This window comes from Lutra lutra, chromosome 2 (assembly GCF_902655055.1).
Source record: "Lutra lutra chromosome 2, mLutLut1.2, whole genome shotgun sequence".
NCBI classification, from domain to species: Eukaryota; Metazoa; Chordata; class Mammalia; order Carnivora; family Mustelidae; genus Lutra; species Lutra lutra.
The window spans coordinates 84,326,652-84,339,853 of NC_062279.1; the positions used below are offsets into that span (position 1 = coordinate 84,326,652).

The following is a 13,202-nucleotide window of genomic DNA, read 5'->3' on the forward strand; positions in this document are numbered from 1 at the left end:
GAGGCAGCCTGGAAAGCAGGCCCAGGCAGTCACACGGACTGAGTGTCTAGGAGGGGTTCCAGGGAGGAGGGAGATCAGAGATTGGGCAGAACCTGCTAGACCATTTTCCATACTTTGGCTTTTACCCTTGGTGAGATTAAAGACTTGGAACAAAGGACAAGCATCATCTGGCTTACACGTTTAAAAGATCACTCTATTTGGGGAAGAGATAATGGTAGGAAGTAGAAACCGGGAGACCAGTTAGGTTATTGCATTAATAGAGGCCCAAGATGATGGTGGCTGGAACCAGGGTGGCAATAGTGGAAATGGTAAGTAGTCACATTTTGACATATTTTGAAGACACAGATAGCTCTGGCGCAGAGCTATTGGTGATGGACTGTATATGAGGCATGAGAAAAGGAACAGTCAGGGATGACACAAAGGTTTTTGGCTTGAAGTCGCCACTGACTGAGAAGAAAGGGAGCTGGCTGGCTGGGGGTGGGGCCGGGTTCACTGTGGGACATGTCAAGTTTGAGATGTTTACTGCGCATCCAGACGGAGTTGTTAAGTAAACAGTTGGTACGTGAGCTTGAGGGTCAAGAGAGACATACAAGTCAGAGAAAAAACTTTGAGAACCATTCGCATATAGGTAGTATATAATAAAGCTTAAAGATAGGATGAGACCATCAGGGGAGTGAATGTAACTCAGAAAAAAGGGAGGTCCAATGACCAGGTGTAAAGGCACTGCAATGTTTAGAAGTTAGGAAGAGGGAGGTCCAGTCCAAGATGATGGAGGAGTATCCGACAAAGACATAGGAGACATCCATGGAAAGGTAATGCCTTGGTAGCTAGGTTAAGGAAGTATTTAAAGGAGGAGAAGGATGATTAACAGCATCCAAGCATCCAATAATGCTCAGGGTCCACGTAAGATGATGACAACAACAGAGCTTTGTATCAAACAAAGTAAGGGTTATGGGAGACCTTGGCAAGGCCAGTTCTGGTGGGGGCTGAAACCCTTCTTATCAAGCGCTCAGGAGAGAGAGGAGAAAGGAATAAACAGGAAAGCCAACTTGTCCAAGGCTCTTTTTTTTTTGGCCTTATCTGACTTTTAAACAGAAAGGGAATCCACACATTCCTGACTCAACTGACACAAGTACATACTGGAATCCAGTCATCTAAACATATATCTTATCTCAAAAGAATAGAACACAAAGCAGCTAGAAAATTCCACTCATGTAGGAGAATTAGCTTCATTTTCCACAAATAAAAAGGACTACCATGAGAAACTAAACTAAGGATTCTGGTAGGGGAAGAACTATCTAAGTGGGTGGCCAGGCTTCCTCTGACTTTGTTATTTGAAGTCAAATTAGTCCCCTTTACTTATCAACAAGTCAAATTTCTCCCAATGTAAATTAGTGGTTGGAAACAATTAGCTCAGCCTGAAAAGCCATTTATCTCTGGAGAACTTTAACCCCACAGACCAATTCACCTGTCTGATTCATCTAGGATCAGCACAGGTGATTCTCAGACCAGACCAGCCTACTGTTCAAGAATTGCAGAGAGATCTCAGAGATCTCAGGAAAGTTAATGAACAAGATGTGCGGTGGGGGCGGGAGGGAGGGGCGGAACAGGCCTCTGAGCCCTAGACCTGCAATGCTGAGGGGAACACTATATAAACGACTGGCTCTAGCATATCATCAGCAAATGGACACTTTGGATGACCTTCAACCAAAGCCATCAGATCACGTGCTAAAGAGAAAAAAATAGTAATAATTAAAAAATTTTTTCTTCTTACAATATAAGGGTTTGCTAAATTACCACACTATAAGCCCAGTGTGGTCCATTATAAGAAAGAGTTAATTTTCTAAAATAGGGTGCTTTCAGAAAATCCAGGTTAGAACAATATTCAGAATTCATTATTAGTAGTCAGTACATGGAGGAATGATTTGACAATGAAAAATTTCTATGGAATAGAGTCAAGTTATTATTACAACTGAGGGAAGTCAAGAGAGTTAAGAAGGCAAATAACTTTCATCACATTTATTGAATCAAATTGTATTCATTTAATATGGTCTTCTAATTTATATATTCAATTTGTAGAATTAACTATTTTAATAACTAATAGAAACCTTAACACTGCAGAAAATTCTTTTTTGGTTCTGCTTTTTTTTGTTTTTGTTTGTTTATTTTGTTTTTGATGGGGACATCTTTCCCTTGCTCCCCAAACCAAAATATAATCAGAAATTTTTTTTTTTTTGGCTGGGTACAGTATACTTTATTGATGGTATATGACAAGGTAGGGCTCCCCAAGCCCCTCCCCTTCTTCAGGGGGTCTGGGATGGAAATAGTGGAGGTTGGGAGATTCTCAGTGTTTTGGGTGATAAGTTGGGGCAGGGATTCCCCAGCAGCTGAGGGCCTCTCTCTTCCTCTTGCCCTGGCTGGGGCTGGTGGTCCAGGGGGCTCTTACTCCTTGGAGGCCATGTGGACCATAAGGTCCACCACCCGGTTGCTGTAGCCAAATTCATTGTCATACCAGGAAATGAGCTTGACAAAGTGGTCATTGAGAGCAATGCCAGCCCCAGCATCGAAGGTAGAGGAGTGGGTGTCACTGTTGAAGTCGCAGGAAACAACCTGGTCCTCAGTGTACCACAGGATGCGCTTGAGGGGGCCCTCTATGCCTGCTTTACCACCTTCTTGATGTCATCATATTTGGCAGTTTTCTCCAGGCAGCAGTTCAGATCCACGACAGACACATTGGGGGTGGGGACATGGAAGGCCATGCCAGTGAGCTTCCAATTCAGCTCAGGGATGACCTTGCCTACAGCCTTGGCTGCACCAGTGGAAGCAGGGATGATGTTCTGGGCAGCCCCTCGGCCGTCACGCCACAGCTTCCCAGAGGGGCCGTCCACGGTCTTCTGGGTGGCAGTGATGGCATGGATGGTGGTCATGAGTCCCTCCACAATGCCGAAGTTGTCATGGATGACCTTGGCCAGAGGAGCCAAGCAGTTGGTGGTACAGGAGGCATTGTTGACAATCTTGAGGGAGTTGTCATACTTCTTATGGTTCACACCCATCACGAACATGCGGGCGTCAGCAGAAGGGGCAGAGATGATGACCCTCTTGGCCCCGCCCTTCAAGTGAGCCCCAGCCTTCTCCATGGTGGTGAAGACCCCAGAGGACTCCACAACATACTCAGCACCAGCATCGCCCCATTTGATGTTGGCAGGATCTCGCTCCTGGAAGATGGAGATGGACTTCCCATTGATGACAAGCTTCCCGTTCTCAGCCTTGACTGTGCAGTGGAATTTACCGTGGGTAGAATCATACTGGAACATATAGACCATATAGTTGAGATCAATGAAAGGGTCATTGATGGTGACAATATCCACTTTACCAGAGTTAAAAGCAGCCCTGGTGACCAGACACCCAATACGGCCAAATCCTTTCACTCCAACCTTCACCATCGTGTCTCGGGCACACGGCTGGCACTGCACCTGAAGATGCAGCTGTCTGTCGAATGGGGAAGAGCAGAGAGCCGTAATCAGAAATTTTTAGTTAGGGCACCTGGGTGGCTCAGGCGTTCAACTTCCTCCTTCAGCTCAGGCCGTGATCCCAGGATCCTGGGATCGAGCCCCATGTCGGGCTCCCTGCTTATCAGGAAGCTTCCTTCTCCCTCTCCCACTCCCCCTGCTTGTGTTCCTGCTCTTGTTTCTCTCTCTGTCAAATAAATAAATAAGACTTAAAACATTTTTTAGTCTTCTTAAACAGAAATCTTTGAACTTGAGCTATGAAGCAGAAAAAAGGAACTAACTTTTCTTTCTCTCTGTTCATATACACCATCTAGTGGATTTATTTTATTATTCAATCAAAAACAAGAATGAGAAAAGAGTTATGTGATCTAATAACACAAATTATAGAAAGTGCATAAAATCATGCCTTATAAAAACATAGCAAGGAAAGTATCTTAAGAAAACAATCAGGGTTTGGCATATAAGCATATCCTATCTGTACATTAAGTACACCTTTGAATGTTACCTGGATCTCTAGCTTTTGACATGATTGTGAAAGTTAAAGAAGGAATCAAGAACAATATTGTGGGAAATAGTCAAAAGATTGTTACTCTGAAGTTAACTAAGCCTTCATTTTTTAACAACATTTTTGTATCCAAGCTTGCAATATTCAGATGTATTTCACATTATATGAAGAGAATACAAGGGGTGCCTGGTTGGTTCAGCCCATTAAGTGTCTGCCTCCAACTCAGGTCATGATTCCAGGGTCTTGGGATGGAGCCTCAAGTCAGGCTTCCTGCACAGCGAGGAGTCAGCTTCTCCCTCTCCCTCTGCTGTTCCCCCTGCTTGTGCTCTGCTCCCCCTGCTTGTGATCTCTCACTCTGTCAAATAAATAAGTAAAATCTTAAAAAATAGAGTACACCAACATTCAATGTTTACATTCTTACAGAAGGGCGAAATGATATGTGTCTATACACAGTCACTGTGGCATATATATGTCCATACATTTATATGTGTGTGTACGTGTGTGTGTATGCATGCGTGTGTGGACCCTAAACGTCCATCAGTGGAGAGGTGAACTAAAAGAATAGTAGCTCTATACTATAGAATACTATGTAGCTTTTGGTCAACTTTAAATGAGCTGATGTGAAAAGTGCCCCAAGGTGGTTCAGGAAATAAAGCAAAAATGCAGAAGAACGTGTATATTACTATTTTCATAAATAAAAAGAAAAGTAATAGTGTTTGTTCTGGGACAGAGAACTGGGTGGTTTTAGGGCAGGAGTGAGAGAAAATGACTTTAAATTGTATACCTCTTATTGAGCTTGATAATAGATATAGTTTCCTTATTCAAGAGGAAAAAACATTTCTTTCAAAGAGTGATCTTTGAAGAGTCAAAATATAAGACTCCGGAAAGATAAATTCCCAGAAATGAACTGTGAGGTAATAAAGGCTCTATATAATATTAGTTTTGAGAAATATTGCCAAATTGCTCCCCATAGTGAGTGAATTAATTTATACTCCCACCAGTAATGTCCAGGTGCCTATTATCCAAGACTCCTGGTTAACACAATGTATCCTCACCATTTTTGAAGTTTGCCAACATGGAATACGGCTCCTCGTTGCAGTCGTCATTTGTCTTGGGATGGGAACGGATCAATGACCTCGCACTTGGACAATGACCTGAAGGAGGCAGGAGCTGGGTCAGGGAGCCGAGAAGGAGCTGTGGCCCTAAGCCATAACAGGGGTGGCAGGGGTGTGGTGGTGGAGACGGCGAGACGGGGCAGACGCACAGCGATCTGTGCAGGTTGAACTGACAGGATTTGGCCACGCACAGGATGTGGAGAAGGAGAGAGAGAAGTGTCCAGAGTGACCCTCTGGGTTTTGCAATGATGTGGAAGGAGGGATCTGAGAAGTGACAGGAGAGATTAGGGGAAGCCCAGGAACTCATGTGAAGAAGGAACAGGTGCCGGGGTTGAGCAGCCTCAACATGCGTGCCTGCAGAATGGCAGAGGCATTTGGATGTACAAACCTGAGGCTCGGAGGGCAGGTCTAGGCTGGAGAGGACAGTCCTTACATGTATGAGGCTTTACTCCATAAAGTGGGGCAAGGCTTTAGGTGATCATTCACACTGAATCTTCATGTGACACTGCTTGACTGAAACACAAATACTGTAACAATGCGATTTCCTTAAGACTTGATTCAAGGACTTCCATAAATGTAGGTGGGGCTAAGAATGCCAAGGAGGTATCTTCTGGGAAAAGGAATATACACCCTTATTAAAAATAAACCATATCTGGGGCGCCTGGGTGGCTCAGTGGGTTAAGCCGCTGCCTTCGGCTCAGGTCATGATCCCAGGTCCTGGGTTCAAGCCCCACATCGGGCTTTCTGCTCAGCAGGGAGCCTGCTTCCTCCTCTCTCTCTGCCTGCCTCTCTGCCTACTTGTGATTTCTCTCTGTCAAATAAATAAATAAAATCTTTAAAAAAAAAATAAAATAAAATAAAATAAACCATATCTGGGGCGCCTGGGTGGTTCAGCAGGTTAAAGCCTCTGCCTTCAGCTCAGGTCATGATCTCAGGGTCCTGGGATCAAGCCCCGCATCGGGCTCTCTGCTCAGCAAGGAGCCTGCTTCCTCCTCTCTCTCTGCCTGCCTCTCTGCCTACTTGTGATCACTCTCTCTGTCAAATAAATAAATAAATAAAATCTTTAAAAAAAATAATAAACCATATCTCCATTTCCATGTTTTTCAATCATTTTAAAAAACAAAGCATTTTTTTTTTAAGAAATGGACTTGTAACACATTTGGAAAATGCTAACAAGCATAAACAAAAACTATAATCCCACGACTCAGAGATAATTACTGTTAACATTTTGGTTTTCCCTCTCTACCATACATGAGTTGTATCATAGATTTAGTTACACATATAATTCTAGACATAGACTTTAATTTAAACATCATAATGTGAATATGTGCTGGCATCCTTTAAAATGTTATTTTATTTCAAAGTTATTTTTATAATTTATATATATTTTAAAATTAAAAATATATTTTAAACTGTAATGTAACAGTCCCCCACACAGAGGGAACTTTCATTACTTAACTACTATCACTGTGTATAATAATTGAAAAGTTTTTTCGGGATTGCACAAGAAAAATGTCCTTTTCATTTTCAGGAAATGAAATCATTCATCAGGAAAGGACATCTTTCCTGCTGTCCTTTTCATTTTCATTTCTTTGTTCTGTAATGAGGTTTCCCACTTCCACATGCTTATTGGGTATATGTATTAATGTTATTTTTTTCATTTTATTAATAGTTTTTAAATCAGTGATTAAAGCTGAGGGAAAATATCTGCTCAATAATAGCTTATTTTCCCTTAACAGCAGGTCTCACATGGGTCATCATTTCATTTGCCATTTAGTCACTTTCATTAACCACTTACTCTAACTTTCAAATTGAAGTGCTCTGATGAGTATCACCAAAGTACCAGAAAGCATATTCCTATTTGTAGCAAATCAGTTTATGGGGCAATGAAGCCCTATTAATCTAAGTTAACTTTTATTCTCTTATCAAAACCATCTCATGGTTATCCCCCTCAGTCACAATAAATTAGCCTGTTCTCATTATCTCAATCTAATTAAGACAGCTTTATTTCCTGATCTTTTCAGCCCCATTCTACTATCTTTGAGCAGAAATACAAAAAAGGATGACCTCAAATGTATGAGGCTGTGGCTGAAACCCTGTTTATGGACCAAAGGTCTGGAAACAACTTAAATGTCCATCACAGGAGACTGTCACATCCATAGAACAGAATATAATGTGGCCGTTATAAGGAATGGAGGAAATTAGGAGGAATGAAGCTATAATCTATCAGGTTAAAAAAAGCAAGGTTTAGAATAACGTGACTTGTGCTCGCTTTGGCAGCACATATATAAAATAGAATAATATGACTTGAGTGAAAAATGGAGGCACTGTGAGTTACACCAGTGTTGGCATTTTTTTAAAGTAATTATATATAAATGTTTGTGCATAGAGCATAGAAGAATTTACAAGAAAGCATTGACCTTCTGGAGGGGAACAGGGGTCTGGGAGTTGAGATAGGAAGCTGACTTAATTTTCATTCAATTTTCTGTTATACTGTTTGATGTGCACATGCCTTATCTTTTAAAAAATTAAACAACAAACACAGAAATGGAATTATTCATCTCAACCTATGGCAACCGCACCTTCTACCTCTTCTTTCCCCCACCTGCATGGGAGAGATCTGCACAGCGTTCTCTGAGCCTCAGACCTGCACCCCTAACCCCGATTACATGCCCCGAGTCAGCCTCCACTTTCCTGAATTAATTCTTCACTAATTAATGCTAATGCCTTTCAGAAATGTTATGAGCCTCATGGGAAAGCTTCTGTCTGAACTCTGCACTGCTGATAATCTTAATCTATTCTGTCCACTAACAAATTATATCTTTCTGACTTTTGTTTATCACTCTTGCTTCCTAGTCTTTCCTCTCTGTCATCTTAAGTTTTCCTCACTCATGGAAAACTGCACAGAAGGATCCAAGTCGCTATGATATAAGATTTAGGATAAACAGTAGTTCGGATGAGATTTTATAAAAGAAGGTTGAGACAATTTTGAGTGGAGGGTTGACAGTAGATCCGTCTTTTGTAATTCTGTGAGACCCGTGTGTAGGAATGGTCTATCTGTGACATCTTCTCATCCCTGCAAGTTCTCCTTGCCCTAACATGTTCTGTTGTAGAAAAGGAAGTGGCAAAAATAAGTCTCGGTGATGAGTTTTCTACATACAACTACTACTGGCATCTCATCACATAAGGTTCACTGGGAGCAGTATCAAACTAGAAGAACATGAACCTTAGGTTTGTGCACAAAGTAGTAATTTACATTTGCAGTATTAACCACTAATCTTGGTTCTGTTGGGTTCAACTACATGGTTTTAATTTTTCTATTTCTTTTAAATCCAGAAGATAAAAATTTGGGGGGAGGAGTGGTGGTATTTTTCTCTGACCAACAGGAGAGAATGTAGCAAATGATTAAGCCAAAGACCTTTCTTAAAGTGTTTTCCAATACACTTATGGGATCAGTCATAATATTTATATATACTCTAGCACTTTGAAATCTCAAGCTGTTTTAACCAGCTGTCATTTTGGTGTCAAACTACGGTCATTTTAATGTGAAACAAAGGTCAACAGAGGGTTTGTCTTATTCTTTTCCTATTAGTGAAATACTTTATAGTTATTGAACTCTGTTTAAACCTCCAAAGCAAGTCCCTATTCCATATCCCTGTTATCTAGGTCACATGGGATTTTATGATTGTTCACAAATAAAATATATAGAAATGAAGAAAAGTAACAGTGTCAAATTAATATTTAAAGTATTATCAACAACCCAAAACATAGACAATCAGTGTGGTCTATACAAGTTTGGCACTGATAATTAAGAAACACTTATGTCTAAGATTGATATCCAATACATATATAATGTAAATTCAACTCTTTTTCTGCACTTAAAGTAAGATGGCAGAGTTGCTTTTTCATTTCTCATTCCAGAAACTACACTATAAAGATCATTCCAAATTTTGCTAAACTGTTGGCCTTTAAAAATAGATAATTTATTTCTAAGGCTTATTCTCTGTTTATTGTTTAACCCAAAAATAATATTTATTTTTGGCAAATATCTATTTCTGGAATTTTTCCAGACTTTTTACTCTAACCTTAAATTTTTTTTTTTTTTTTTTTGCTTATGTGCATCAGGATAATGAATTGTATGGAACTACTTTATTACAAGAGTTAGCCAACATAATGAAGAGTAAGTGCTTAGACTTATACATTGTAGTGACAAATGAAGAAAAGTATTTGAAGATATCCATTGAGTTCCCTGAAGGTGAAGCTTAGCCCTTCTGAGTGATACAGTCTCCCAATTCATGTTTTTGCTGCCAATTTTACCTAGTTCATTCATCCATTTCTTGTGCTAAAATGTACTGAGCATCTACTAGGAGCCAGATACCACTCTTGGTGCTGCCACGTTGGTTTGAATAGTAACAACAGCCCGTAATAGTAGTAATAGTGTAGGTAGTAATTAGTGCTATGGGGTGGGGTTGTAAAACATGGAAAAGGTGATGAGGAGTGTGGTAGAAGTGACTGCCTGTTCATATATCCTGGAAAAAGCCATTCAGATAAAGAGCACTCCATCCAGGTATAGGGAACAGCAAGGACAAAGTCCATGAAGTAGAAGCATGCTTGGTGTGGAGTGGCTGGAGTGGAATAAGAGGTGTGTGGTGGGACATAGGTCACAGAGATAGGCAGGGGACAGGTGGGACAGATCATGGGTGCCTCATGGGCCAGGGTAAAGAATTTGGCTTTTACTTTGAGTAGGGGAGCCTTTGGAAAGTTCCAAGGAGAAAAGCAGCATGACCTGATTAAAGTAGGTTTGACAGAATTACTCTGGCTGCTGTTTTGATCACTGTGAACAGGTGAGTGTATGTGTGTGTCTGTGTGTGCACACATCTGTGCTGGGGGCTGTGGCAGGCAGTGGAGGAAGCAGTGAGTGCTATTAGGGCACTATTGTAAAAATCCAGGCAAGAGAAGCTGATGGATGGATGGCGTGGAATGAGAAATGGTTAGATCCTACATACACTTAGAAGATAGAGTCAAAGCAATTGGCTCTAGATCAGATGTGGCTGATGGCAAATAGGAGTCAGGGCTGACTCCATGGTTTCTGGTGTGAGCAACTAGGAAAATGGAGTTGCCCAACTGAGGGGAGAAGACTGGAAGAGGCGCAAGTCTGGGGAGTGGGTGACATTCAGGAGCCTGTTTTGTTTGTTTTGGAGAGAGAGAGTACACGAGCATGGCGAGCATGGCCCATGAACCAGGTGGTTGGGAGGGGGGCGATGAGAGGGAGGGGCAAAGGGATCAGGAGAGAGGGAATCTTTTTTTTTTTTTAATTTATTTTCAGCGTAACAGTATTCATTGTTTTTGCACCACACCCAGTGCTCCATGCAATCCGTGCCCTCTCCAATATCCACCACCTGGTTCCCCCAACCTCCCACCCCCCCCCCCGCCCCTTCAAAACCCTAATTGTTTTTCAGAGTCCATAGTCTCTCATGGTTCACCTCCCCTTCCAATTTCCCTCAACTCCCTTCTCCTCTCTAACTCCCCTTGTCCTCCATGATATTTGTTATGCTCCACAAATAAGTGAAACCATATGATAACTGACTCTCTCTGCTTGGCTTATTTCACTCAGCATAAAGGAGAGAGGGAATCTTAAGCAGATTCCATGTCCATCGCAGAGCCCCTTGTTGGGCTCGATCTCACAACCCTGAGATCATGACCTGAGCCAAAATCAAGAGTTGGATACTTAACCACTGAGACCCAGGTGCTCCAGGAGCCTGGGTTCTAACACGGTAGGTCGAATGAGATATCCAAGAGGAAATGTTGAGTAGGCAGTTGAATATATGAGTTCAGTAGCTGAAAAAGGAGGTTGTGGCTGGAAATACAACTTTCAACAATATTTAAAATTGTGAGATAAAAGATCATTTCCAGTATGGGCTTTTAAAAGTTTTTGTGGCATAAACCCCTTTGAAAGTCTGTTAAAAACTTGAGGCTCCTTCCCTGAGTGATATTTTAAATGCATAAAATAAAATATCTTTGAAATATTTTGGTATATATAATTGGTATAAAGAAAACCAATTATAACAAAACATAGAATCACAATATTTTGAAGGTTATACTATGGCAACATATTTTTTATTAATATACTACCCAATAAGAACTAAAAGTAAGCATAATAACTACAGTACTTTAAAGAAGTCATGTGCATAAATATTTTAAGACATCTGTAACAACTGTAATGAGATGCAAATATCTAATTTTTTACTAGAGATAAAGTCATAGATAACAGCAAATATTATTGTTCATAATTGAAGGAAATGCAAAGTTTCATTTAGAGGTTAGTGAAAATAAAGAAGAAATGTTTCCCTTTCAAGGTCACTGACACCAGGTCTATGGACTCCAGGTTAAGAATCTCTGTGTGGGGGCAAATACAGCCAGAGAAGTGGGGGACCAAGGAGGATAACCCGGGACTCTCCAACATGAAGTGGCAGGAAGAAAAGGAGAACTGATAAAGAAAATGGGAAAAAGAAAACCAAGTGGAAGAAGGACCCAGTGATCAACTATAAGAAGTGCTGCTGGGGGCGCCTGGGGGGCTCAGACCAGTAAGCCTTTGGCTCAGGTCATGATCCTAGGGTCCTGGGATGGAGTCCTGAATCCAGCTCCCTACTCAGTGAGAAGCCTGCTTCTCCCTCTGCCCCTGCCCCCGGCTTTGCTCGTACTTTGCTCGTAGTCCCTCTCGCTATCTCTTTCTCTCTCTCAAATAAGTAAATTAAAAAAAAAAAAAAAAGTGCAGCTGATGGTTGAGTAAGATGAGAGATGAGGACTCAGGACCTTGAGAAGAGCAGTTCCTATTCAGGGGTGGGGACAAAAGCCTGACTACTGGGACCTCAGGCATGAATGAGAGAAGGTGATGTTCAACAACTGGGCTAAAATAGTTTTGCCATAACATGAATTTTTTAAACTTTGAACTTGTAAGCAAAGGAAAGGATCAAGGGAGGACTTTTGTTATTGTTATTGTTGTGTTTATGATGGGAGATATTACATGCGTTTACAGGCTGTGGACGAGATCCAGGAGATAAGGAGAATTGATAACACAAGAGAAAAAGTGACAATTCCCAGCTTATTGTCCTTGAACAGTGAGAGGTGACAATGAGAGGGATGGAATCCAGTGCCCAGGTGCAAGGGCTCTCCTCAGAGGGAGCCTGAATCCTTCATGCTTAAGTTAAAAGGAGGGAAAAACAATTAGTTATATGGGTTTTGATAGAATCAAGTTTGAAGAAATGATGGTGGAAGAATGTGGAAATGCTCTTGTCGCCTCCATTTCCTCAGTGAAATACCAAATGGAACCACTGACTGAGAGTGAGTGAAGAGGGCTATGGAGAGAAGGGGAGAAATAATGATCCAGTCCTGCAGGTGAGTGAACAGGCCAGAGAAACAGTCAGATATGTTGGGTCCACAGGGTGGTGGTCATGAATTAAAGTAAAGCCGGTTGAGGTCTGGCTGCTCAGGTGTGGGCATGGCTGGCAGACAATTTAGTCTCAACCAGAGTTAATACCAATATATTCATCACAAAAAGGTCCTGAAAAAAAGATGAGGAGACACACCTGCTTCAGTGTACTTTTATGTCTGTAGTTTTTTTAATTATAAGCAATTCAAACACTGGAAACTCACTGGTACAGTGGGAGCCCTGAAGGTCAAGTGTTTGGAACTGGGGCCCAGGTCAGGGGAAACTGTGCATCTAGGGCTCCTGGGGCTGACGCTGCCAAGGGTGAGTGTGACCAGAGAAGTTTCATTTCTAATGCGGAGATGCCTAGGCCCAAAGGCCTGGTGCCCACCCAGTACCCTACACGAGACAACACATTCTAGCAGGAACAAACACTATACCGTATCCATTTAGATGATGGTGAAAATGCCCAGATAATTACTTAAGTCTCAATCACCCTATTTTTATTAACAGATTAAATCAGTATGAAAACTAAAAAGACACTGTATAAACCAAGGACCTTGTTCCTGTTTAAATATCCTTAATCATATTCTTGCATTTGGCAAACAGCCTCCAAGTATGTGCTCCCTTTCCATATCAATTCTTTT

General features: G+C 41.4%; 1 pseudogene; it reads right to left on the reverse strand.

Moving 5' to 3' along the window:
• Nucleotides 1-2,223: 2,223 nt before the first annotated feature.
• LOC125093117 (glyceraldehyde-3-phosphate dehydrogenase-like) lies at nucleotides 2,224-3,458 on the reverse strand (annotated as a pseudogene).
• Between the last annotated feature and the right edge of the window lie 9,744 nt (nucleotides 3,459-13,202).